This window comes from Leopardus geoffroyi, chromosome A1, assembly GCF_018350155.1.
Source record: "Leopardus geoffroyi isolate Oge1 chromosome A1, O.geoffroyi_Oge1_pat1.0, whole genome shotgun sequence".
NCBI classification, from domain to species: Eukaryota; Metazoa; Chordata; class Mammalia; order Carnivora; family Felidae; genus Leopardus; species Leopardus geoffroyi.
This window is the reverse complement of record NC_059326.1, coordinates 85,684,408-85,710,072: the sequence shown is the minus strand read 5'-3', so window position 1 is coordinate 85,710,072 and position 25,665 is coordinate 85,684,408. Positions and strand designations below refer to the sequence as shown.

At 36.6% G+C, this 25,665-nt stretch overlaps 1 long non-coding RNA gene across 1 annotated transcript; it reads right to left on the bottom strand.

The window, feature by feature from the left end:
• Positions 1-1,393: 1,393 nt before the first annotated feature.
• Positions 1,394-20,575, bottom strand: LOC123600796. Its single transcript, XR_006713814.1, has 3 exons — positions 20,486-20,575; positions 9,597-9,602; positions 1,394-1,426 (listed from the first exon to the last, which is right to left on the bottom strand). It is a non-coding gene; the product is annotated as an uncharacterized LOC123600796 (long non-coding RNA).
• Between the last annotated feature and the right edge of the window lie 5,090 nt (positions 20,576-25,665).

The window sequence follows — 25,665 nt, the reverse complement described above, 5'->3', positions numbered from 1 at the left end:
AAATAACATTAAATAAATAACATTAAATAACATTAAATAAATAACATTATATAACAAAATAAATAACATTAAATAAATAACATTAAAAATTTTAAAAAAATTCTGTCTCTCTCTCCCTCTGCCCCTCTCCCAGCTCATGTACTTGCTCTCTCTCTCTCTTTCTAAAACTAAATAATGATACAAAAAAAGAAATGTATAAATTTCTCAAAAAATACAAACTACCAAAACTGAAATAAAGATTAATAGAAAATTTGAACAGATCCATAACCAGAAAGGAAATTGAATCAGAAATAAAAAATCTCCCAAAAAACAAAAGTCCAGGGCCAGATGGCTTCACAGGGAATTTCTAAGACATGTATAGAGTAACTAATATTTGTTCTTCTCAAACTGTTATTAAAAATAGAAATGGAAGTAAAACTCCCAACTACATTCTATGAGCCCAGCATTACATAGATTCCAAAGTTAGACAAAGACTCCACTAAAAAGGAGAATCACAGGCCAATCAAAAGACCTGATGATTTTTGATGCAAAAAATCATCAAGATACTAGCAAATCAAATCCAACAGTACATTAAAAACTTATTCATCATTATCAGGTGGAATTTGTTCCTAGGTTACAAGGGTTGTTCAATATTTGAAAATCAATCAATTAATCAATCAACATTAATAAAGGAAAGGACAAGAACCACATTATTCTCTCAATAGATGTTGACAAATGGAGCTAGAATGTATTATACTAAGCAAAATAAGTCAATCAGAGAAAGACAAATATATGATTTCATTCATAAGTGGAATTTAAGAAACAAAAGAGATAAACATACGGGAAGCGGGGTAAGAGAAGAAAGAGAAACAAACCACAAGAGGCTCTTGACAATAAAGAACAAATTGAAGATTGATGAGGGGGGGATGGGCTATATGGGTGATCAATATCACAAGGAAGGCACTTGTGATGAACACTGGGTGTTGTATGTAAGTGAAGAATTGCTGATACATATATACATATATATAACTTATATATATATATTAGTTAATATATATCAGTATCTCAAGGAAGGCACTTGTAATGAACACTGGGTGTGTATGTAAGTGATGAATTACATATATACATATATATTATATGTATATATGTACATATGATATATACATATATTAACATATATATACATATGTACATATATACATATTATACATATATATACATATATATTAACTATATTTTACATACATACATATATATTACATATATACATATATATTATACATATATACATATATATTAACTAATATATTAGTTATATAATTAACTAATATATATATAATTAACTAATATATATTAATATATATAAACTAATATATATATATATATATATATATATATATATATATATATATATATATTAAAAGAAAACCCAGAAATGGACCCACAGCTATTTGGTCAACTAATCTTTGGCAAAGCAGGAATAACTATCCAGTGGAATAAAAGACAGTCTACTTAACAAATTGTATTGAGAAAACTGGACAGTGACATGCAGAAGAATAAAACTAGGCCAATTTATTACACTATACACACAAATAAATTCAAAATGGATGCAAAACCTAAATGCAAGACAGAAAACCATCAAAATCCTAGAGTAGAACACAGGCAGCAACCTATTTGACTTTGACCATAACAAATTCTTACATGTCTCTGCAGGCAAGGGAAATAAAAGAAAACATGGACTATTGGACCTCATCAGGATAAAAACCTTCTGCACAGCAAAGGAAACAATCAACAAAACTAAAAGACAAGCTACAGAATGGGAGAAGATATTTGCAAATGACATATTTGATAAAGTGTTAATATCCAAAATCTATAAAATATCATCAAACTCAGCAAACAAAAAATAAATAATCCAGTTAAGAAATGGGTGGAAGACATGAACAGACATTTTTCCAAAGAAGACATACAGCTGGCTAACAGACACATGAAAGAATGCTCAACATCACTCATCATCAGGAAATTCAAATGAAAACCATGCTGAGATACCACCTCACACCTGTCACAATGGCTAAAATTAATAACACAGGAAACAACAGATGTTGGCAAAGATGTGGACTAAGGGGAACCCCCTTACACTATTGGTGGGATTGCAAACTGGTGTCGCCACTGTCAAAAGAAATATGTAGTTCCTCAAAAAGTGAAAACTAGAATTTTAAAGCTATGACTCAGCAATTTCACTACTATGTATTTACCCAAGGGACACAAAAATAGTGGTTCGAAGGGACACATGGACCCTGATGTTTACAGCAGCATTATCAACAATAGTCAAACAATGGAAAGAGCAAAAATGTCCATCGACTGATAAGTGGATAAAGAAGTTTTATATATTCCAAAAAGAATGATCTTGGTATTTGCAATGATGTGGATGGAACTATAGAGTGTTATGCTAAGCAAAATATGTCAGTCAGTGCTATATGATTTCATTCATTTGGAATTCAAGAAAAAAAGCAGATAGATATAGAGGAAGGAAAAAAAAGAGAGAGGGAAGCAAACCATGAGAAACTGTTAACTATAGAGAGTATATTGAGATTTACTGGGGTCGGGGGGGGGGAGGCTACTTGGCTGATGGGTATTAAGAGCACTTGTTATGATGAGCACTTGGTGTTATATGTAAGTGATGAATCTCTCAATTCTACGCTGGAAAACAATTTTACCATATATTAACTAACTAGAATTTAAATTATAACCTGAAAAAACAAAATTAAGTCCTCTCCTACCATTGTAGTACTATCAAACTTTATCTTTGTTATTAACATATATACACATACATACATACATATATACCTACATATACTGTCATGTTGGGTGCATACGTACTTACAATTGTTACATTTTGTTGTTGGATTATGTCCCTTAATATAATGTCCTTCTTTGTTTTTACAATCTTTATTTTTTGTCCAATATAAAAATTGCTATTCTAGCTTTTTTTGACACCATTTCTATGGAAACTGTGTCTCCATCCCCTCACATTCTTTCTTTTTTTTTTTTTAATTAACTTGTTTTATTTTTTATTTTTTTAAATTTACTTCCAAATTAGTTAGCATAAAGTGCAACAATGATTTCAGGAGTAGATTCCTTAGTGACCCTTAACCATTTAGCCCATCCCCCCTCTGACAGCTCCTCCTGTAACCCTCAGTTAGATCTCCATATTTTTGAGTCTTCTGTTTTGTCCCCCTCCCTGTTTTTATATTATCTTTGTTTCCCTTCCCTTATGTCCATCTGTTTTGTCACTTAAAGTCCTCAAATGTGTGAAATCATATGATTTTGTCTTTCTCTGACTAATTTCACTTAGCATAATACCCTCCAGTTCCATCCACGTAGTTGCAAATGGCAAAATTTCTTTCTTTTTGACTGCCAAGTAATATTCCAGTGTGTGTGTGTGTGTGTGTGTGTGTGTGTGTGTGTGTACCACATCTTTTTTATCCATTTATCCATCGATGGACATTTGGGCTCCTACCATACTTTGGCTATTGGTGATAGTGCTGCTATAAACATGGGGGTGCATATGTCCCTTTGAAACAGCACAACTGTATCCCTTGGATAAATGCCTAGTAGTACAATTGTTGGGTTGTAGGGTAGTTCTATTTTTAATTTTTCCAGGAACCTCCATACTATTTTCCAGAGTGGCTGCACCAGTTCTTGTTTCCACCAACAATGCAAAAGAGATCCTCTTTCTCTGCATCCTCGTCAACATCTGTTGTTGCCTGAGTTGTTAATGTTAGTCATTCTGACAGGTGTCAGATGGTATCTCATTGTGGTTTTGATTCATATTTCCTTGATGATGAGTGATGTTGAGCATTTTTTCATGTGTTGGTTGGCCATCTGGATGTATTCTTTGGAGAAGTGTCTAGTCATGTCTTTTGCCCATTTCTTCACTGGATTGTTTGTTTTTTGGGTGTTGAGTTCGATAAGTTCTTTATAGATTTTGGATACTAAGCCTTTATCTGATATGTCATTTGCAAATATCTTCTCCCATTCTGTCAGTTGCCTATTAGTTTTGCTGATTGTTACCTTCGCTGTGCAGAAGCTTTTTATTTTGATGAGGTCTCAGTAGTTCATTTTTGCTTTTAATTCCCTTTCCTCAGGAGATGTGTTGAGTAAGAAGTTGCTGTGGCCAAGATCAAAGAGGTTTTTGACTGCTTTATCCTCAAGGATCTTGATGGCTTCCTGTCTTACATTGAAGTCTTTCATCCATTTTGAGTTTATTTTTGTGTATGGTGTAAGAAAGTGGTCCAGGTTCATTCTTCTGCATGTCGCTGTCCTGTTTTCCTAGCACCACTTGCTGAAGACAGTTTATTCCATTGGATAGTCTATCCTGTTTTGTCAAATATTAGTGACCACACATTTGTGGGTCCGTTTCTGGGTTCTCTATTATGTTCCATTGATATGAGTGTCTGTTCTTGTGCCAGTACCATACTTTCTTGATGATTACAGCTTTGTAGTATAGCTTGAAGTCTGGGATTGTGATGCCTCCTACTTTGTTTTTTGTTTGTTTGTTTTGTTTTGTTTTGTTTTGTTTTTCTTCAAGATTGCTTTGGCTATTCGGGGTCTTTTCTGGTTCCATAATTTTAGGATTATTGGTTCTAGCTCTGTGAAGAACGCTGGTGTGATTTTGATAGGGATTGCATTGAATATGTAGATTGCTTTGGGTAGTATCAACATTTTAACAATATTCGTTCTTCCTATCCCAGAGCATGGATTCTTTTTCCTTTTTTTTGTGTCTTCTTCAATTTCTTTCATAAGCTTTCTATAGTTTTCATTGTATAGATTTTTTACCTCTTTGTATAGATTTATTCCTAGGTATTTTATGATTTTTGGTGCAAGTGTAAATGGGATCAATTCCTTGATTTCTCTTTTGCTTCATTGTTGGTGTATAGGAATGCAACTGATTTCTGTGCATTGATTTTATATCCTGCAACTTTGGTAAATTCATTAATCAGTTCTAGCAGTTTTTTGGTGGAATCTTTAGGGTTTTCCATGTAGAGTAACATGTCATCTGAGAAGAGTGAAAGTTTGACCTCCTCCTGGCCAATTTGGATGTCTTTACTTCTTTGTGTTGTCTGATTGCAAAGGCTAAGACTTCCAATAGTATGTTGAATAATGGTGGCAAGAGTGGACATCCCTGTCTTGTTCCTGACCTTAGGGGGAAAGCTCTCAGTTTTTCCCCATTGAGGATGATATTAGTGTTGGGTCGTTCATATCTGGCTTTTATGATCTTGAGGTATGCTCCTTCTATCTTTACTTTCTTGAGGGTTTTTATCAAGAAAAGATGCTGTATTTTGTCAAATGCTTTCTCTGCATCTATTGAGAGGATCATATGGTTCTTGTCCTTTCTTTATTGATGTGATGGATCATGTTAATTGTTTTGTGGATATTGAACCAGCCCTGCATCCCAGGTATAAATCCCACTTGGTCGTGGTGAATAATTTTCTTAACGTATTGTTGGAGCCAGTTGGCTAATATCTTATTGAGGATTTTTGCATCTATGTGCATCAGGGAAATTAGTGTATAGTTCTCCTTTTTAGTGGGGTCTCTGTCTGGTTCTGGAATCAAGGTAATGCTGGCTTCATAGAAAGAGTTTGGAAGTTTTCCTTCCATTTCTATTATTTGTAACAGCTTTAAGAGAATAGATGTTAACTCTTCCTTAAATGTTTGGTAGAATTCCCATGGAAAGCCATCTGGCCCTGGACTCTTGTTTTTTGGTGGATTTTTTATTACTAATTCGATTTCCTTACTGGTTACAGGTCTGTTCAAATTTTCTATTTCTTCCTGTTTCAGTTTTGGTCGTGTATATGTTTCTAGGAATGTCCATTTCTTCCAGTTTGCCCACTTTATTGCCATATAATTGCTCATAATATCCTCTTATTATTGTTTTTATTTCTGCTATGTTGGTTTTGATCTCTCCTCCTTCATTCTTGATTTTATTTATTATGTCCTTTCCTTTCTCTTTTTGACAAAACTGGCTAGTGGTTTTTCAATTTTGTTAAATCTTCCAAAGAACCAGCTTCTGCTTTCATTGATCGGTTCTACTGTTTGTTTTTTTTTTGTTTGTTTGTTTGTATGTTATTGTTGTTTTGTTTTGTTTCAATAGCATTAATTTCTGCTCTATTCTTTATTATTTCCTGTCTTCTGATGGTTTGGGGTTTTATTTGCTGTCCTTTTCCAGCTGTTTAAGGTGTAAGGTTAGGTTGTGTATCTGAGATCTTTTTTCCTTTTCTAGGAAGGTTTTGATTGCTATATACTTTCCTCTTATGACCTCCTTTGCTGAAGCTTAGAGGTTTTGGGTTGTGGTGTTATCATTTTCATTGATTTGCATAAACTTTTTAATTTCCTCTTTAACTTCTTGGTTAGCCCATTCATTCTTGAGAAGGATGTTCTTAAATCTCCAACTATTTGTTACCTTTCCAAATTTTTTCTTGTCGTTGATTTCGAGTTTTATAGCATTGTGGTTTCAAAATATGCACAGTATGATCTCGATATTTTTGTACTTGCTGAGGGCTGATTTGTGCCCTAGTATATGGTCTATTCTGGAGAACGTTCCATGTGCACTGGAGAAGAATGTATATTCTCCTGCTTTAGGATGAAATGTTCTGAATACATCTGTTAAGTCCATCTGGCCTTGTGTGTCATTCAAAGCCATTGTTTCCTTGATGATTTTTTGATGAGATAACCTGTCCATTGCTGTGAGTGGGGTGTTGAAGTATCCTACTATTATGGTATTAATATCAATGAGTTTCTTTATGTTTGTGATTACTTGATTTATATATTTGGGTTTTCCCATATTTGGCACATAAATGTTTACAATTGTTAGGTCTTCTTGGTAGATGCACCCCTTAATTATCATATAGTGCCCTTCTTCATCTCTTGATACAGTGTTTATTTTAAAGTCTAGATCGTCTGATATAAGTGTGAAAACTCCAGCTTTCTTTTGTTGACCATTAGTATGATAAATTGTTCTCCATCCCCTTACTTTCAATCTGAAGGTGTCCTTAAGTCTAAAGTGGGTCTATTGTAAACAGCATATAGATGGATCTTGTTTTCTTATCCATTCTGTTACCCCATGTCTTTTGCTTGGAGCATTGAGTCCATTGAGGTTTAAAGTGAGTACTGAAAGATATGAGTTTATTGCCATTATGTTGCTTGTAGTTTGAGTTTCTGATGGTGTTCTCTGGTCCTTTCTAATCTTTGTTGCTTTTCGCATTTATTTGTTTATTTATTTATTTATTTATTTATTTATTTATATTTTCATCTTTTCTCCCCTCAGAAAGCCCCCCTTAAAATGTCTTGCAGGGCTGGTTTAGTGGTAACAAACTCCTTTAATTTTTGTTTGTCTGGGAAACTTTTTATCTCTCCTTATATTTTGAATGACAGCCTTGTTGGATAAAGAATTCTTGGCTGAATATTTTTCTGATTCAGCACACTGAATATATCCTGCCACTCTTTTATGGTCTTCCAAGTTTCTGTGGATAGGTCTGCTGCAAACTGATCTGTCTTCCCTTGTAGGTTAAGGACTTTTTTTTCCCCTTACTGCTTTCATGATTCTCTCCTTGCCTGAGTATTTTGTGAATTGGATTATGATATGCCTTGTTGATGGTCGGTTTTTGTTGAATCCAATGGGTGTCCTCTGTGCTTCCTGGATTTTGATGTCTGTGTCTTTTCCCAGGTTAGGGAAATTTTCTGCTATGATTTGCTCACATATCCCTTCAACCCCTATTTCTCTCTCTTCCTCTTCTAGAACCCCTATGATTCTGATGTTGTTCTTTTTTAATGCTCTAATTCTTTTTTTTTAATTTTTTAAACATTTATTCATTTTTGAGAGAGAGACAGAGTGTTAGTGGGGCTAGGGTCAGAAAGAGAGGGAGACACAGAATCTGAAGCAGGATCCAGGCTGTCAGCACAGAGCCTGACGCAAGTCTCAAACTCATGAACCATGAGATCACGACCTGGGCCAATGTCAGATGCTCAACCAACTGAGCCACCCAGGGTCCCCTGCTCTAATTCTGAAATTGTGCTTTTTTGCCTTAATCTCCCTCTTTGTTTCTGCTTTGTCATTCTCCATAAGTTTGTCCTCTATATTTCTGATTATCTGTTCTGCCTCATCCATCCTTGCTGCCATGGCATCCATTAATGATTGCAGCTCAATTTTAGCCTTTTTATTTCATCCTGACTAGCTTTTACTTCTTTTATCTCTGCAGAAATGGATTCTAATCTATTTTCGACTCCAACTAGTATTCTTATTGTTGTGATTCTAAATTCTGATTCAAACATCTTGTTTGTATCTGTGTTGGTTAAGTCCCTGGCTGTTATTTCTTCCTGCTCTTCCTTTTGGACTGAGTTCCTTCATTTCATCATTTTGAGGGGAGAAAAGGAATTAATGAGATAGAAAAAATTAATATAAATAATTAAAATTTTAAAAATATTAAAATTTAAAAATTAAACACACACACACAAATAGAATAAATGATGCTATATCTTATGTGTGTTTTGGTCTGGGTGTTCACAGTGGCTTGAAAGATTAGAAAAAAAAGGGGAAAGAAGGAAAAAAAAGGAAATCATTTGAAAATTTGAAAAAATGAATACACTGAAGTAGACTAAAATTAGTCTACTTTTAGTAGTGATGGAAGTAAACTAGAATTTGAAAAAATTTACACGAAAGTAAAAAATATAGCAAAAAAAATAAAGAAAATGTATTTTTAATAAAAAGTAAAAATAAAGATATTTTTTCTCTTTCTGTATTCAAGAAAAAGAAACGAAAAAGAGAAAAAAGAAAAAAGAAAAAAGGAAATCATTTGAAAATTTGAAAAAAATGAATATACTGAAGTAAACTAAAATCAAATGATGTAAATAAAATAGAATTTGAAAAAAATTACAAAAAAGTAAAAAAATATAGTAAAAATAAAGAAAATATTTTTCATAAAAATTGCAAATAAAATGAATTTTTCTCTTTTTTGAATTAAAGAAAAATAAATGAAAAAGAAAAAAAGAAAAAATATAAAGAAAAAAAGAAAAAATATAAAGAAAGAAAGAAAATTGAATAGATGGACTTGCTGAGACTGAAACACAACTGAAATTACTTTGTTTTCCCCTAGAAGTTAGACTATGAAGCTCCTTATAGTCCTTGAACCAAGCAGGTGGTGAGGCTTCTGTTCTTGTATAGTGAGGTTAGCCTAGTGTGAGAGGCTTAGTGTAAGGGCTCAGTTCTCCACTAGATGGTGATGCTAGTCCACTGGGGTGTATTGTGGTGCTTGTAGGTACTTATGCACATGCGTGGGAGAGGCGAAAATGGTGTCACCCAGCTACCCAGTCTCTCACGTCAGAACTCTGTTCTCCCTGGTCAGCAATCATGCACCTGTCCTTTGGCTTCAACTTTTGTCCACTCCCCTCTTTTATACTGTCCGTGAACAAGCCCAAGTAGTTCCTTTCTCCTGAGTTTTGTCTCAGATGCGGCTGAAGATGCTGCGGAAGCCCAAAGAGTGCAGCCAGGTGCCAGCCCACTCCAGAAAAAGTTTGCGAGATACTGTAGCAGCAGTGTTTCAGGGATTATGGAAAATCACAACACACATCTGGCACCAGGCTTAACCCTTAACAACTTTGTTCCATCACATGATAATGTGGCCATTCTTTGGAGTCTGCTGGGCCCAGGTTTCCTCACAGCCTCTACCAAATGTCCTTCTAGCAGTGGAACCGCTTCTCCCTGTGTGGCCCAATAACTTCCTGGACTCCAATCTGCTCCTGGGGATTTGCCCATCCCACCAAAGCACCACCAGGTATCGAGCTATGGAGTTGCAGACTGCACTCTCTTTGTTTACAGTCTTAATAGAATTTAAACCCTCTCCTTTCTCCTTTCTCCCTTTTTAGTTCAGTCCCTGTGGCTGTTTCCAATTTTCCACTTTTTCTTCAGCTGCTTTTGGGGAGGGGTGCTTTTCCCATATTCTCCCCACCATCTGTGTCCTCTCTCCTCAGGCAAAATACTTCCCTGCCCTCTGTGGCTTCTATCTCCCCAAGTTCACCTCTCTGCGCTGTGTACCTGCTGAATTCTGTGGCTCAGGTTGTGAAGATTGTTGTGCTAATCCTCAGATCAGTTTTCTAGGTGTGCAGGATGGTTTAGTGTTGGTCTGGCTGTATTTCATGGCCACAAGATACACAGAACACTTCCATACTGCTCCACCATCTTGGCTCCCCCAGAAAAATATTTTAAGTGAGTTATGTAACATAAAAAGTAAATTCCTTAGGATGGTTATGTGAAAATTAAATTTCAAATGGTGCCTGTGGTATGAAGATGGAGGTATGTGCTTAAGAATCCATAAATTGGGCCATGCAGTGGAAGTGGATTGGAGGGGTGGAAGAGAACTGAGGAAGGCTGGCTTAATTTGTCCAGATAGAACAGGAACTTATTGTTTGCTTTATTTACTCAGAGATTAACTCCTAACTTTTTATTGGGAATCAAGGTAGCACCTACTGCTTAGAGTCAGTTTTAAGAATTAAATTATTTAATTTAATTGGAAGTAACTTCCAGTGTTGCCTGGCATGCTGCAAGCAGTTAGTAAGTACTAATTTTAATAATGGTCATTGTTTTTGTTATTTTTATTTGATTATCATTCTATATAAACTAAAATGCATCCAGGAATTGAGACATTTCCAGCGCTTTGCTCCAATATGAACACAACATTTTCACTATTTATACACATCCAAGTGTGACCTACTTCTATTAAACACTCAAAAGCAAACAAACATAAAAAAGAACAAACTATCCCAACAGAAAATAACTTAAAATTAACCCTGTAGTATAACCACTTATCTGCTTACATGTGCAGCCCAACCCAACCACATTGATATTGATCAGAGCTGACCTACTCCCGCTCCTCAGTTCACCATCACAGGTGCATCAAATGCCTATTTTTCCCACCTGGGAAATACTTTAGTCCCATACATGGGAGGTAACCCCAAATAGTGAACTGAGAGGGATCTAAGAGGTTTCTTTACCTCCATTTCTAAGTTTGGTACACACAAGAAAGGAAAAGAAAAATAAAATATTGTCCTGTAGTAGCTGATCCAAAGTAAAAAAAAAAATTAGTTTAAGCAAATATATCATGAAGAAAATGAATAATTGCATCACTATGTCAGATAGCTTTCCTTTAGGTGTATAGACTGTTTGGGCACTTTTGTTCCTTAAAATCAAGGAAAATTTGAACTTCAGGAATTGGATCAACCCGAAGCTCAAGAGCAAAACAGTATTACCATGACGTAATTGAAAAGAACTACTTCCAGTTTGTTTTTTCAGAGTTGTACTTCAAATAAAGTATGACATTGTAATTTACTTAATTTTCAGGGAAAATCATCTTACTCAGTTATTCATTTATTTGTTAGTTAACTCATTCATAATAATATACTGATTAGGAAATAAATACCAGGGGGAATGTTAAACCCCTGAAGTACAAAGATGTATATGTAATCCCTTCTCTCAAGAAGTCCACAATAAAAGAGATGGATAATAAGATCATTACATGTAAACAGATAGGTATAAATGCATTATATTCAAGAGGAAGTGCATCTAACTCTGTCAGTGGTGGCAAGAGGGAGAAGGGAGGGGAGGTGGAATAAACAAGTACAGAAGGGCAACATAACAGAAGTCATAAAATCCACATGGACACCTTAAGATTATGAGAATGTCTAGCTAAGTGAAGATGTAAGGATTTTCAGGAAAGTTATCATTTTGGCATCTGTCAACTCAACATTATAAATATTACATATTCAGTTATAAAAAAATGAGTTACTACAGTGTAGTAAATATAGGGAAAGATAGTTATTAGGGTATAAAAATCATTCTATTATGGAGTAATTTACTCTGTTCTCATATTTCCATTTCTCATTAAACAAAGAAAGAATGAATCGCAGCAAACAAGAAGCATGGTTTAGCAGTTCGATAGAACCTTGTTCTTTGAAAATAATTTGTTCATATGTTGACTCCTATAGATGGTATTTCTGACATGACACCACTACCTACTTATATACCTCAGCAAATTACCTTTTTCATCTATATTTAGTAGTCTTTATTGTAACAATATAGAGGAAGATATGTCCTCTCCACTATAGAACATTTATAATCATATTATTATGGCTATATACACTGATATTCTAGATGCTGCCTGGTTGTTTTGCATCCTTGATTTATACTGCAGGGAGTTAAATTTATAAATGGCAGGAGACGAGTAAATGTTACTTCAGACACTAGCATGTTTAAGCACAGAGAAACATATGGTCATACATGAGAAAGTAAAATAAGTAAAATTATTGTATCATAAAATTCCAGGCATGATCAACTTATAAATACATGAATAAGCCAGATGTGTGCATTTATTAAGCAGCTTATAGTTTTATATCATCAGGTTTTCCAGATGAAATTCTATTTTTATGAGATACTCGCTGATATAACAGGAATAATGCTTATGTATATCCCATTCTTATGTAAATGTGTGTGTATGTATTTTTTTCTTAAAATTGACATTTTAATTTGAGAGTCAATCTTGAATACACTGAATTTATAATTCAGTTCAGTGGTGTTCCTAATTCTGGGTATTTCCCTTTCTTGAAAGCACAGTTAACTATCTAAATGGACTCAGGGCACGTTGGGGAAAGCTAACAGGAATATTTTTAGCACACACACATGGATAGTGATTTACAGTTCCTCCTCAAGTATACCTACCATCCCGTTTTTCAAGAATGTCTGAATCTATAATTTTGTGCTAGTTCTGCAAATGCATAAAGTAGAAATTTGATCTTGTGAAGAACAGATATCACTTTGCGTGGAAATTGCCAAAAGTGAGCTTGTACAAGATATTCCGATGAGAATGAAATAAAAATTATTTTTAAGGAACTCCTTTGCCAATCTGTGCTTATTAGACAATGGTTTATCATTCTTGTTCATTATGATTGTTGTGTTTTTGTCATATTGAAGAATGTTTTCTCAGCTCCCAGGTTATGACAATATTTGCCTAAATTATTTTCTTTATGCTTTATTGTTTTACCTTAAACATTATATCTATGGCCACCTGGATTTGTATTTATTTTTAATTTACAAATGATATGGAAGAATGAGCACATATGTTTTTTTTTTTCTTTACACAAAAGTGTGCAGTTGATCTGGCAGCTTCACTGAACAGAATTTCCTCTTCACTGACCTAAACATCTACCTATGTCATAAATTACACATTACAATTAAAATAACAAAATGTAATAATAAAATGTGAATTTTAAAACCAGAAAGTTGTGGACAGCTTGGAAGATGGTAATGTAAGAGGATCCTATGCTCACCTTGTCCTGCAGATACAACTTGATAACATTCACATCAGTGTAAACAATAGAGAAAAAGCCCAAAGTTGACAAAACAAACCACACAACTAAACTGTGGGGCCACATTGTAGAGGGCAGTAAGACAGAGATTCAGTGGGGAGAAAAGGGGCCTCGGGACTGTCCATGATAGGAACGGACATGTAGGCATGAAAAGGGAAGATAAACTATCACACTGAGGAGCCCCTATGGGAACGACAAACCTCTATATGATTTGGTTTTGAAAACTAGAGGGGCCAGATTTCATGAGTACATACTCCAGCAGGACTTAAAACCCAGAATTTTAAAAATCAGTAGGCTCCATTGTAGGAGAGGTAGAGGGGAAGAGGGAATTTAGTCACTGCCCTTAAATAGACAGCACAACCAACAGTCCAAAGAAATACAGCATAGAAGCAGCAAATTGAAACAGTCATTACTTAACCTGCTGACTGTGCACCCCACCCACCCATGCTTGGTGGATCCACCCCCTCTAGCCAGGCAGGCATCAGAAGACCAGCACACAAACCTTACCAACTATGAGGTCTGTCTCTCCCCATGTTACAGTTACACTCCCTCCCTACTCTCTTGGCCAGAGCCCATCCAAACTGGTGCCAGAAATGTGGCAGTGTGCACACAACACTGATAGGAGCCAGAAACTCTCCAAAGTGACTCATACCACATGGAGATGGAAAGATAACCACACATACCAGTCTGATAGCAGCCCCAACAGTGAGCTGAAAGTAGGCAATTGGTTTGGTTGTAGGCTATGCCTACCAATGAAATCTAAGTGGATAACACAGGGAAAGCACCCTATAATCAGGTGCTCTGACATCTATGGCAAATACATGGATTTATTCAACTCAAGTTCAAGGTGGCCCCAGCCTGGCCCACTATCACCACAGGGACCAAATGTTGTCCAAAACAGCAGGCAAAGAGAGACACCCCACATGACTGAGATAAAGGAAAAAGTGGTTTAGCTACAACAGCAGGGCACACAAAGAAAATGCCCCTGAAAGGCCAAGTACTGGTAAAAATGGGACACTGCACTTTGGGTCACTGCAGGATCTTTTCTTCATAAGGCCACTCCTTTCAAGACCAGAAGACAGAACTGACTTTCGTAGCCCACAGACACAGATGCAGGGAGTTAGAAGAAAGAAAGAAATAGATGAGTATGGCCCAAATGAAAGACCAGGACAAAACAACAGCAAGACACCTAAGCTGATATCCCTAATAAGAAAATCACATGCTAATGGAATGGAAGAGCACACACATTGTTAAAACGTCTATACTACCCAAAGCAATCTACTCATTTAATGCAATCCCTATCAATATGCCACCAACACTTTTCACAGAGCTAAAACAAACAAACAATTTTAAAATTTGTATGGAACCACAAAACATTCTGAATAGCCAAAGCAATCCTGAAAAAAGAAAACTAAAACTGGAGGTATCAAGATTTCAGACTGCAAGCTCTATTAAAAACCTGTAGTCATCAAGACATTATGGTCTTGGTACAAAAACAGACACATAGATCAATGAAACAGAACAGAAAACACAGAAATGGACCAGCAACTATATGATCCACTAATCTTTGCCAAATCAGGAAAGAATATCCAATGGAAAAAAGACAGTCTCTTCAACAAATTGTATTGGGAAAACCAGATGACAACATGCAGAGAATAAAACTGGACCACTCTCTTACATCACACATGCAAATATTTTCAAAATGGATTAAAGACCTAAATAAGATACAGGAAACCATCAAAATCCTAGAGCATAACACAACAGTAACCTTTCTGGCCTCGACCACAGCAACTTCTTACTAGACACATCACTGAATGCAAGGTAAACAAAAGCAAACATGATCTATTGGGGCTTCATCAAGATAAAAAGCTTCTGCACAGTGAAGGAAACAGTCAACAAACCTAAAAGGCAACTGATGGAATAGGAAAAGATATTTGAAAATGATATATCAGATGAAGGGTTAGTATCCAAAATCCATAAGCATATCAAACTCAACACCCAAACAATAAAAAACCCAGTTAAGAAATGGACAGAAGACATGAATGGTCTTTTCCAAATACTTCCTTTCCAAAGAAGACATCCAGATGGCTAACAGACACAAGATGCTCAACATCACTCATCGTCAGGGAATTACAAATCAAAATCCTCATGAGATACCACCTTAGACCTGTCGTAATGGCTAAAATTAACAGCACAGGAACAACAGGTTTTGGTAAGGATACAGGGAGAGGGAAACCCTCCTGCACTGTTGGTTGGAATGCAAACTGGTGCAACCACTCTGGAAAACAGTATGGAGTTTCCTCAAGAAACTAATAGAACTAATCTATGATGCAGCAATTGCACTATTAGGTATTTACTCAAAAGACACAAAAATACAGATTTGAAAGAGAAATGCACCCCAATGTTTAAAGCAGCACTATCAACAATAACCAAACTAAGTAGAGAGCACAAATGTCCATCCACTGATGAATGTATAAAGAAAATGTGGCATAAGAGATAGGGAAGAAGACGGCGGCATAGGAGGACGCTGGGCTCACCGCGCGTCCTGCTGATCACTTAGATTCCACCTACACCTGCCTAAATAACCCAGAAAACCGCCAGAGGATTAGCAGAATGGAGTCTCCGGAGCCAAGCGCAGACGAGAGGCCCACGGAAGAGGGTAGGAAGGGCGGCGAGGCGGTGCGCGCTCCACGGACTGGCGGGAGGGAGACGGGGCGGAGGGGCGGCTCGCCGGCCAAGCAGAGCCCCCGAGTCTGGCTGGCAAAAGTGGAGGGGCCTGACGGACTGTGTTCCAACAGCAAGCACGACTTAGCGTCTGGGAGGTCATAAGTTAACAGCTCTGCTCAGAAAATGGGAAGGCTGGAGGACAAAGGGAGGGAGAGCTGCTGAGCCCCTGACGACAGACCTCAGTTTGGTGGGGATAAAGGCACTCGCCAGCGCCATCTCCCCCGCCCATCCCCCAGCCAAAATCCCAAAGGGAACCAGTTCCTGCCAGGGAACTTGCTGCTCCTCGCAAACACCCAACTCTGTGCTTCTGCGGAGCCAAACCTCCGGCAGCGGATCTGACTCCCTCCTGCTGCCACAGGGCCCCTCCTGAAGTGGATCACCTAAGGAGAAGCCAGCTAAGCCTGCCCCTCCTGACCCCGTGCACCTTGTCTACCCATCCCAGCTAATACGCCAGATCCCCAGCATCACAAGCCTGGCAGTGTGCAAGTAGCCCAGACGGGCCACGCCACCCCACAGTGAATCCCGCCCCTAGGAGAGGGGAAGAGAAGGCACACACCAGTCTGACTGTGGCCCCAGCGGTGGGCTGGGGGCAGACATAAGGTCGGACTGCGGCCCCGCCCACCAACTCCAGTTATACACCACAGCACAGGGGAAGTGCCCTGTAGGTCCTCACCATGCCAGGGACTATCCAAAATGACCAAGCGGAAGAATTCTCCTCAGAAGAATCTCCAGGAAATAACAACAGCTAATGAGCTGATCAAAAAGGATTTAAATAATATAACAGAAAGTGAATTTAGAATAATAGTCATAAAATTAATCGCTGGGCTTGAAAACAGTATAGAGGACAGCAGAGAATCTCTTGCTACAGAGATCAAGGGATTAAGGAACAGTCACAAGGAGCTGAAAAACACTTTAAACGAAATGCAAAACAAAATGGAAACCACCACGGCTCGGATTGAAGAGGCAGAGGAGCGAATAGGTGAACTAGAAGATAAAGTTATGGAAAAAGAGGAAGCTGAGCAAATGAGAGATAAAAAAAATCCAGGAGTATGAGGGGAAAATTAGAGAACTAAGTGATACACTAAAAAGAAATAATATACGCATAATTGGTATCCCAGAGGAGGAAGAGAGAGGGAAAGGTGCTGAAGGGGTACTTGAAGAAATAATAGCTGAGAACTTCCCTGAACTGGGGAAGGAAAAAGACATTGAGATCCAAGAGGCACAGAGAACTCCCTTCAGACGGAACTTGAATCGATCTTCTGCACGACATATCATAGTGAAACTGGCAAAATACAAGGATAAAGAGAAAATTCTGAAAGCAGCAAGGGGTAAACGTGCCCTCACATATAAAGGGAGACCTATAAGACTCGTGACTGGTCTCTCTTTTGAAACTTGGCAGGCCAGAAAGGATTGGCATGAGATTTTCAGTGTGCTAGACAGAAAAAATATGCAGCCGAGAATCCTTTATCCAGCAAGTCTGTCATTTAGAATAGAAGGAGAGATAAAGGTCTTCCCAAACAAACAAAAACTGAAGGAATTTGTCACCACTAAACCAGCCCTACAAAAGATCCTAAGGGGGACCCTGTGAGACAAAGTACCAGAGACATCACTAAAACCATAAAACATACAGACATCACAATGACTCTAAACCCGTATCTTTCTATAATAACACTGAATGTAAATGGATTAAATGCGCCAACCAAAAGACATAGGGTATCATAATGGATAAAAAACAAGACCCATCTAATTGCTGTCTACAAGAGACTCATTTTAGACCTGAGGACACCTTTAGATTGAGAGTGAGGGGATGGAGAACTATTTATCATGCTACTGGAAGCCAAAAGAAAGCTGGAGTAGCCATACTTATATCAGACAAACTAGACTTTAAATTAAAGGCTGTAACAAGAGATGAAGAAGGACATTATATAATAGTTACAGGGTCTATCCATCAGGAAGAGCTAACAATTATAAATGTCTATGCGCCGAATACCGGAGCCCCCGAATATATAAAACAATTACTCATAAACATAAGCAACCTTATTGAGAAGAATGTGGTAATTGCAGGGGACTTTAACACCCCACTTACAGAAATGGATAGATCATCTAGACACACGGTCAATAAAGAAACAAGGGCCCTGAATGAGACATTGGATCAGATGGACTTGACAGATATATTTAGAACTCTGCATCCCAAAGCAACAGAATATACTTTCTTCTCGAGTGCACATGGAACATTCTCCAAGATAGATCATATACTGGGTCACAAAACAGCCCTTCATAAGTTTACCAGAATTGAAATTATACCATGCATACTTTCAGACCACAATGCTATGAAGCTTGATATCAACCACAGAAAAAACTCTGGAAAACCTCCAACAGCATGGAGGTTAAAGACCACCCTACTAACGAATGAGTGGGTCAACCAGGCAATTAGAGAAGAAATTAAAAAATATATGGAAACAAACGAAAATGGAAATACAACAATCCAAATGCTTTGGGACGCGGCGAAGGCAGTCTTGAGAGGAAAATACATTGCAATCCAGGCCTATCTCAAGAAACAAGAAAAATACCCAATACAAAATCTAACAGCACACTTAAAGGAAATAGAAGCAGAACAGCAAAGGCAGCCTAAACCCAGCAGAAGAAGAGAAATAATAAAGATCAGAGCAGAAATAAACAATATAGAATCTAAAAAAACTGTAGAGCAGATCAACGAAACCAAGAGTTGGTTTTTTGAAAAAATAAACAAAATTGACAAACCTCTAGCCAGGCTTCTCAAAAAAAAAGGGAGATGACCCAAATAGATAAAATCATGAATGAAAATGGAATTATTACAACCAAACCCTCAGAGATACAAACAATTATCAGGGAATACTATGAAAAATTATATGCCAACAAATTGGACAACCTGGAAGAAATGGACAAATTCCTGAACACCCACACTCTTCCAAAACTCAATCAGGAGGAAATAGAAAGCTTGAACAGACCCATAACCAGCGAAGAATTGAATCAGTTATCAAAAATCTCCCAACAAATAAGAGTTCAGGACCAGATGGCTCCCAGGGGAGTTCTACCAGACGTTTAAAGCAGAGATAATACCTATCCTTCTCAAGCTATTCCAAGAAATAGAAAGGGAAGGAAAACTTCCAGACTCATTCTATGAAGCCAGTATTACTTTGATTCCTAAACCAGACAGAGACCCAGTAAAAAAAGAGAACTACAGGCCAATATCCCTGATGAATATGGATGCAAAAATTCTCAATAAGGTACTAGCAAATCGAATTCAACGGCATATAAAAAGAATTATTCACCATGATCAAGTGGGATTCATTCCTGGGATGCAGGGCTGGTTCAACATTTGCAAATCAATCAACGTGATACATCACATTAACAAAAAAAAAAAGAGAAGAACCATATGATCCTGTCAATCAATGCAGAAAAGGCCTTTGACAAAATCCAGCACCCTTTCTTAATAAAAACCCTTGAGAAAGTCGGGATAGAAGGAACATACTTAAAGATCATAAAAGCCATTTGTGAAAAGCCCACAGCTAACATCATCCTCAACGGGGAAAAACTGAGAGCTTTTTCCCTGAGATCAGGAACACGACAGGGATGCCCACTCTCACTGCTGTTGTTTAACATAGTGCTGGAAGTTCTAGCATCAGCAATCAGACAACAAAAGGAAATCGAAGGCATCAAAATTGGCAAAGATGAAGTCAAGCTTTTGCATTTTGCAGATGACATGATATTATACATGGAAAATCCGATAGACTCCACCAAAAGTCTGCTAGAACTGATACATGAATTGAGCAAAGTTGCAGGATACAAAATCAATGTACAGAAATCAGTTGCATTCTTATACACTAACAATGAAGCAACAGAAAGACAAATAAAGAAACTGATCCCATTCACAATTGCACCAAGAAGCATAAAATACCTAGGAATAAATCTAACCAAAGATGTAAAGGATCTGTATGTTGAAAACTATAGAAAGCTTATGAAGGTAATTGAAGAAGATTTAAAGAAATGGAAAGACATTCCCTGCTCATGGATTGGAAAAATAAATATTGTCAAAATGTCAATACTACCCAAAGCTATCTACACATTCAATGCAATCCCAGTCAAAATTGCACCAGCATTCTTCTCGAAAATAGAACAAGCAATCCTAAAATTCATATGGAACCACAAAAGGCCCCGAATAGCCAAAGGAATTTTGAAGAAGAAGACCAAAGCAGGAGGCATCACAATCCCAGACTTTAGCCTCTACGACAAAGCTGTCATCATCCAGACAGCATGGTATTGGCACAAAAACAGACACATAGACCAATGGAATAGAATAGAAACCCCAGAACTAGACCCACAAGCGTACGGCCAACTCATCTTTGACAAAGCAGGAAAGAACATCCAATGGAAAAAAGACAGTCTCTTTAACAAATGGTGCTGGGAGAACTGGACAGCAACATGCAGAAGGTTGAAACTAGACCACTTTCTCACACCATTCACAAAAATAAACTCAAAATGGATAAAGGACCTGAATGTGAGACAGGAAACCATCAAAACCTTAGAGGAGAAAGCAGGAAAAGACCTCTCTGACCTCAGCCGTAGCAATCTCTTACTCGACCCATCCCCAAAGGCAAGGGAATTAAAAGCAAAAGTGAATTACTGGGACCTTATGAAGATAAAAAGCTTCTGCACAGCAAAGGAAACAACCAACAAAACTAAAAGGCAACCAACGGAATGGGAAAAGATATTTGCAAATGACATATCGGACAAAGGGCTAGTATCCAAAATCTATAAAGAGCTCACCAAACTCCACACCCGAAAAACAAATAACCCAATGAAGAAATGGGCAGAAAACATGAATAGACACTTCTCTAAAGAAGACATCCGGATGGCACATGAAAAGATGCTCAACGTCGCTCCTCATCAGGGAAATACAAATCAAAACCACACTCAGATATCACCTCACACCAGTCAGAGTGACCAAAATGAACAAATCAGGAGACTATAGATGCTGGCGAGGATGTGGAGAAACGGGAACCCTCTTGCACTGTTGGTGGGAATGCAAATTGGTGCAGCCGCTCTGGAAAGCAGTGTGGAGGTTCCTCAGAAAATTAAAAATAGACCTACCCTATGACCCAGCAATAGCACTGCTAGGAATTTACCCAAGGGATACAGGAGTACTGATGCATAGGGGCACTTTTACCCCAATGTTTATAGCAGCACTCTCAACAATAGCCAAATTATGGAAAGAGCCTAAATGTCCATCAACTGATGAACGGATAAAGAAATTGTGGTTTATATACACAATGGAATACTACGTGGCAATGAGAAAGAATGAAATATGGCCTTTTGTAGCAACGTGGATGGAACTGGAGAGTGTGATGCTAAGTGAAATAAGCCATACAGAGAAAGACAGATACCATATGGTTTCACTCTTATGTGTATCCTGAGAAACCTAACAGAAACCCATGGGGGAGAGGAAGGAAAAAAAAAAAAAGAGGTTAGAGTGGGAGAGAGCCAAAGCATAAGAGACTGTTAAAAAACTGAGAACAAACTGAGGGTTGATGGGGGGTGGAAGGGAGGAGAGGGTGGGTGATGGGTATTGAGGAGGACACCTTTTGGGATGAGCACTGGGTGTTGTATGGAAACCAATTTGACAATAAATTTCATATATTAAAAAAAAAAAGAAAATGTGGCATATATATACCACAGAATATTAGTGAGCCATCAAAAAGAATGAAACCTTGATATTTGCAATGATGTGGATGGAGTTAGAATGTAGTATGCTAAGCAAAATAAGTTAAGCAGAGAAAGAAAAATACTATATGATTTTATTCATCTGTGCATTTTAAGAAATAAAACAGGTGAACATATGGGAGAGGGAGAAAAGAGGGAAACAAACCATAAGAAACTCTTTTTTTTAAGTTTATTTACTTTGAGAGAGAGAGAGCATGAGTGTGGGAGGGGCAGAGAGAAGGAGACAGAATCCCAAGCAGGTTCTGCACTGTAACCACAGAGCTCTACCAGGGGCTCAAACTCAGAAAACTATGAGATCATGACTTGAGTCGAAAACCAAGAGCTGGACGCTTAACCGACTGATCCACCCAGGCACTCCAAGAGACTCTTAAAGACAGGGAACAAATTACGGGTTGACCGAGGACGGCACTTGTTTTGACGAGCACTGGGTATTTTATATAAGTTATTAATCACTGAATTCTACTCCTGAAACCAATATTGCACTGTATGTTAACTAACTTAAATTTTAAAAGGGGAAATTTTAATTTATGTATTTATGTATTTATGTTTTTATTGTGATCTATTTTAATTTATTTAATTTAAAAGCTTAAGTACAACAGATTTATAGGAAAGACATAATACACACAATAGTAATCAAAGAAAATTCACTATCTTTGTCAACATGCCATGAGATACATAGATATACATTAGTCTATCTATCTATTTACCAACCTGTTAACTATATGGACAGTATGATGTGGATGCCTATGATAGAAAATTCAGGAAAGAAATACAGGGACATTGAATAAAGTCTTTTCCTTTTTTAGATGATTGACTCTATTCTATCATTGAAACTAATAACACAATACATCCTACTTTTAAGTGCATTTCCCCCTGATTGCCACAGTAAAAAATTGAAAGTATTAAATTTTAGTGATATTCAATTTGGGAAGCTATATACTAGGATGTTCTGTAAAGATATACACATATTTCAGGTTATCAATCTCTGTGTTGCAAATCTTTATTTTTCCTGCAAGGTTTTATTTAAATTCCAGTTAATTAACATACAGTGTAATAATATAACTGTTTCAGGTATAGAATTAATGATTCATCACTTACATGCAATACCCAGTGGTCATCACAGCAAGTGCTCTGTATCATACCCATTACATATTTATCCCACTCCCCTGCCAACCTCTGCTTCAGTAACCCTCAGTTTATTTTCTATAGTTCACAGTCTGTTTCTTGGTTTGCCTCTTTTCCCCACTTACCCCATTCATTTTGTTGTTGTTGTTTCATAAATTCCACATGTGAGTAAAATCATATGGCATTTGTCTTTCTCTGACTTTTTTCACTCTGCATAATACTAACATTATCTATACATATACCACTTCTTTATCTATTCATCACTCAATGGGCATCAGTCAAGGTTAAGTAGTATCTATATTAATTGTTGAGAATTAAGATATCTTAACTGACAAATTTGAATTTTCTAGATGATTATCAGGAAAACTTATATTTCCTTAAAAATGTAAGTTTTTGGTACCATTTTAGAAACCACTTGGCATAATTCCAAAACCATGAACATTTTCATATCCTGTGAACCAGCAATGGCTCTTGTCCATGGGAAACGGGGGGCATATACACCAGTATTCATAAATTCAATATATGTAAAGCTTAGAATTGTAAGTTGCCTATCATCCATCCACCAAAATATAAACAGGAATTTGATAAGGTTAAAAAGAGAATTGCATCTAACAGTGAAAATGTATGTTCCAGTTGCATTCAACTATATTAATACAGTGAAATAATGTCAAGTGAAGGAAAGTTGTAAGACAAATAAATTACAGCATAACAACTGTTTACACTGTTTAAAACACTGATGGTAAACATTGTATATTTTTTCATGAATATATATTCGGTAATTATATAATATAGCAAGACAATTATACTCTAGAAATTCGGAACAATGGGGGAGGCACATGGATAGGATCAAAGATCTGAAGGGATCTAACAATTTTACTGTTTTAATTCTTGGACTGTTGGTAGGAGCATTATATTATAAAAATAATAAGCTAAATAAAGAAGGATATCCATGAACCAAATAATGTAATTTATTTCAAATTAAGAATGCCCTTGAGACAAGTAAAATTGTCATGAAAATCACTGAAAATGGAAACACAGATATCAATGAGTCTCTAACATATTGGAAAAAAAATATTTTTATAGTTTTCTTTTTGTACATTTTTTAGGTCTTTGTTTAAATTCCAGTTAGTTAACCTACAGAGTAATATTAGTTTCAGGTGTACAACACAGTGATTCAACATTTCCATACCAAATGCGGTGCTCATCACAAATATATTTTAATTTTAGCACCAATCCATTGCATTACATACACCAACACCTAAACACTAGTACACTTTTATGTATTCCTGTTTGGAATATTTGATATTAAAACCACAATTTGTGTTATTAAAGTTAAGCATACACTTCATCTATGACCAATTTTATTCCTAAGTATATACTAAAAGAATTCAGTGCATATGACCATAAGAAAATTTTTGTATGAGGAGGGTTATAGCAATTTTATTTATAATAGCTGAAAATTTCAAACCATCCAATAAAACAATAGCAATATATTCATATAATGGAGTGCAAATCAGCAATAAAAACAGTAGCATCATTGCACAAGAGAAGTTTTTGTTTGATTCTATCAATAAGTGCTTCCATATAATGTTGATGGAAGTCAGAATAATGACCACGGTACAGTTAAGGTACTCTTAGTGACAGAAAACAAGGGAACTGGGTGAAGGAATTGTCGCCTCTGTGGGTTTCCTCAACAGCAATAATGATGGTTTCTTATTTAGTCCTTTTATTCCAAGATCTTAGTACAATTCTCTGCTCATCTGATTTCCTCATATTTTACATCATATCTATCCACAAGCCATAAATATCTACTCTCTACTAATCTCTGGACTGGTCACTTCATGCTACTTTACTATTACTACTTTTATCTAAGGCAGTATCTTGTAACAACTGCACTACTGCTATGTCTCCTAATTGCCCATTTCAATTCTCTCTGCAAGAAATATTTCTACTGGAAATATCCCATATTTATTTAAAGCAAAGATGTTTTACTACAACGGGGTAAATGTAGAGAAAGAAGTTACTAGACTACAACGTTTAATTTAAGTACTCTACAACATCCACTCTAAGTTTAGCTCTGATCACATATTTTCATTTTTCATTAAGACAAAAAAAAATAGAAACAACATGCAAATATAACAACAATTTCAGCAGTTAATTAAAACCCATTATTTAGAAAGAATCTGCCTGTACAATGACTTCCTTAGATGGTCTCAACTTTGACATGACAATACCAGCTACTTACAAATCTCAGCAAACTTCCTTTTTTATATGCAATCAATAGTCTTCAAGGCAGATATCAATAGTGAAGGAATAGTCTGTTCTTTCTACTATAAAACACTCATAATTATTTTGTTTTGACTAGATACACTGACATCCTAGATGTGTGCCCAGCTGTTTTGCATCCTTAATCCCCCCTGCAATGTTAACAAAATTAAGGATAGCAGAAGGGTAAATGTTATTTTAAACACTAGCTTGTTTGAGGACAGGGGAATGATATGGTCACATGAAAGATTAAATAAATAGTACTGTTCCAAAAAATATACCATGCAGATATGCCTATACATATAGGAAAAAGTCAGATGTGTGCATTTATTCTGTAGCCTATACATCTATCTCATATAATTTTATAGATAAATTCAGTTTTCCATGAGGTAGTGTGTG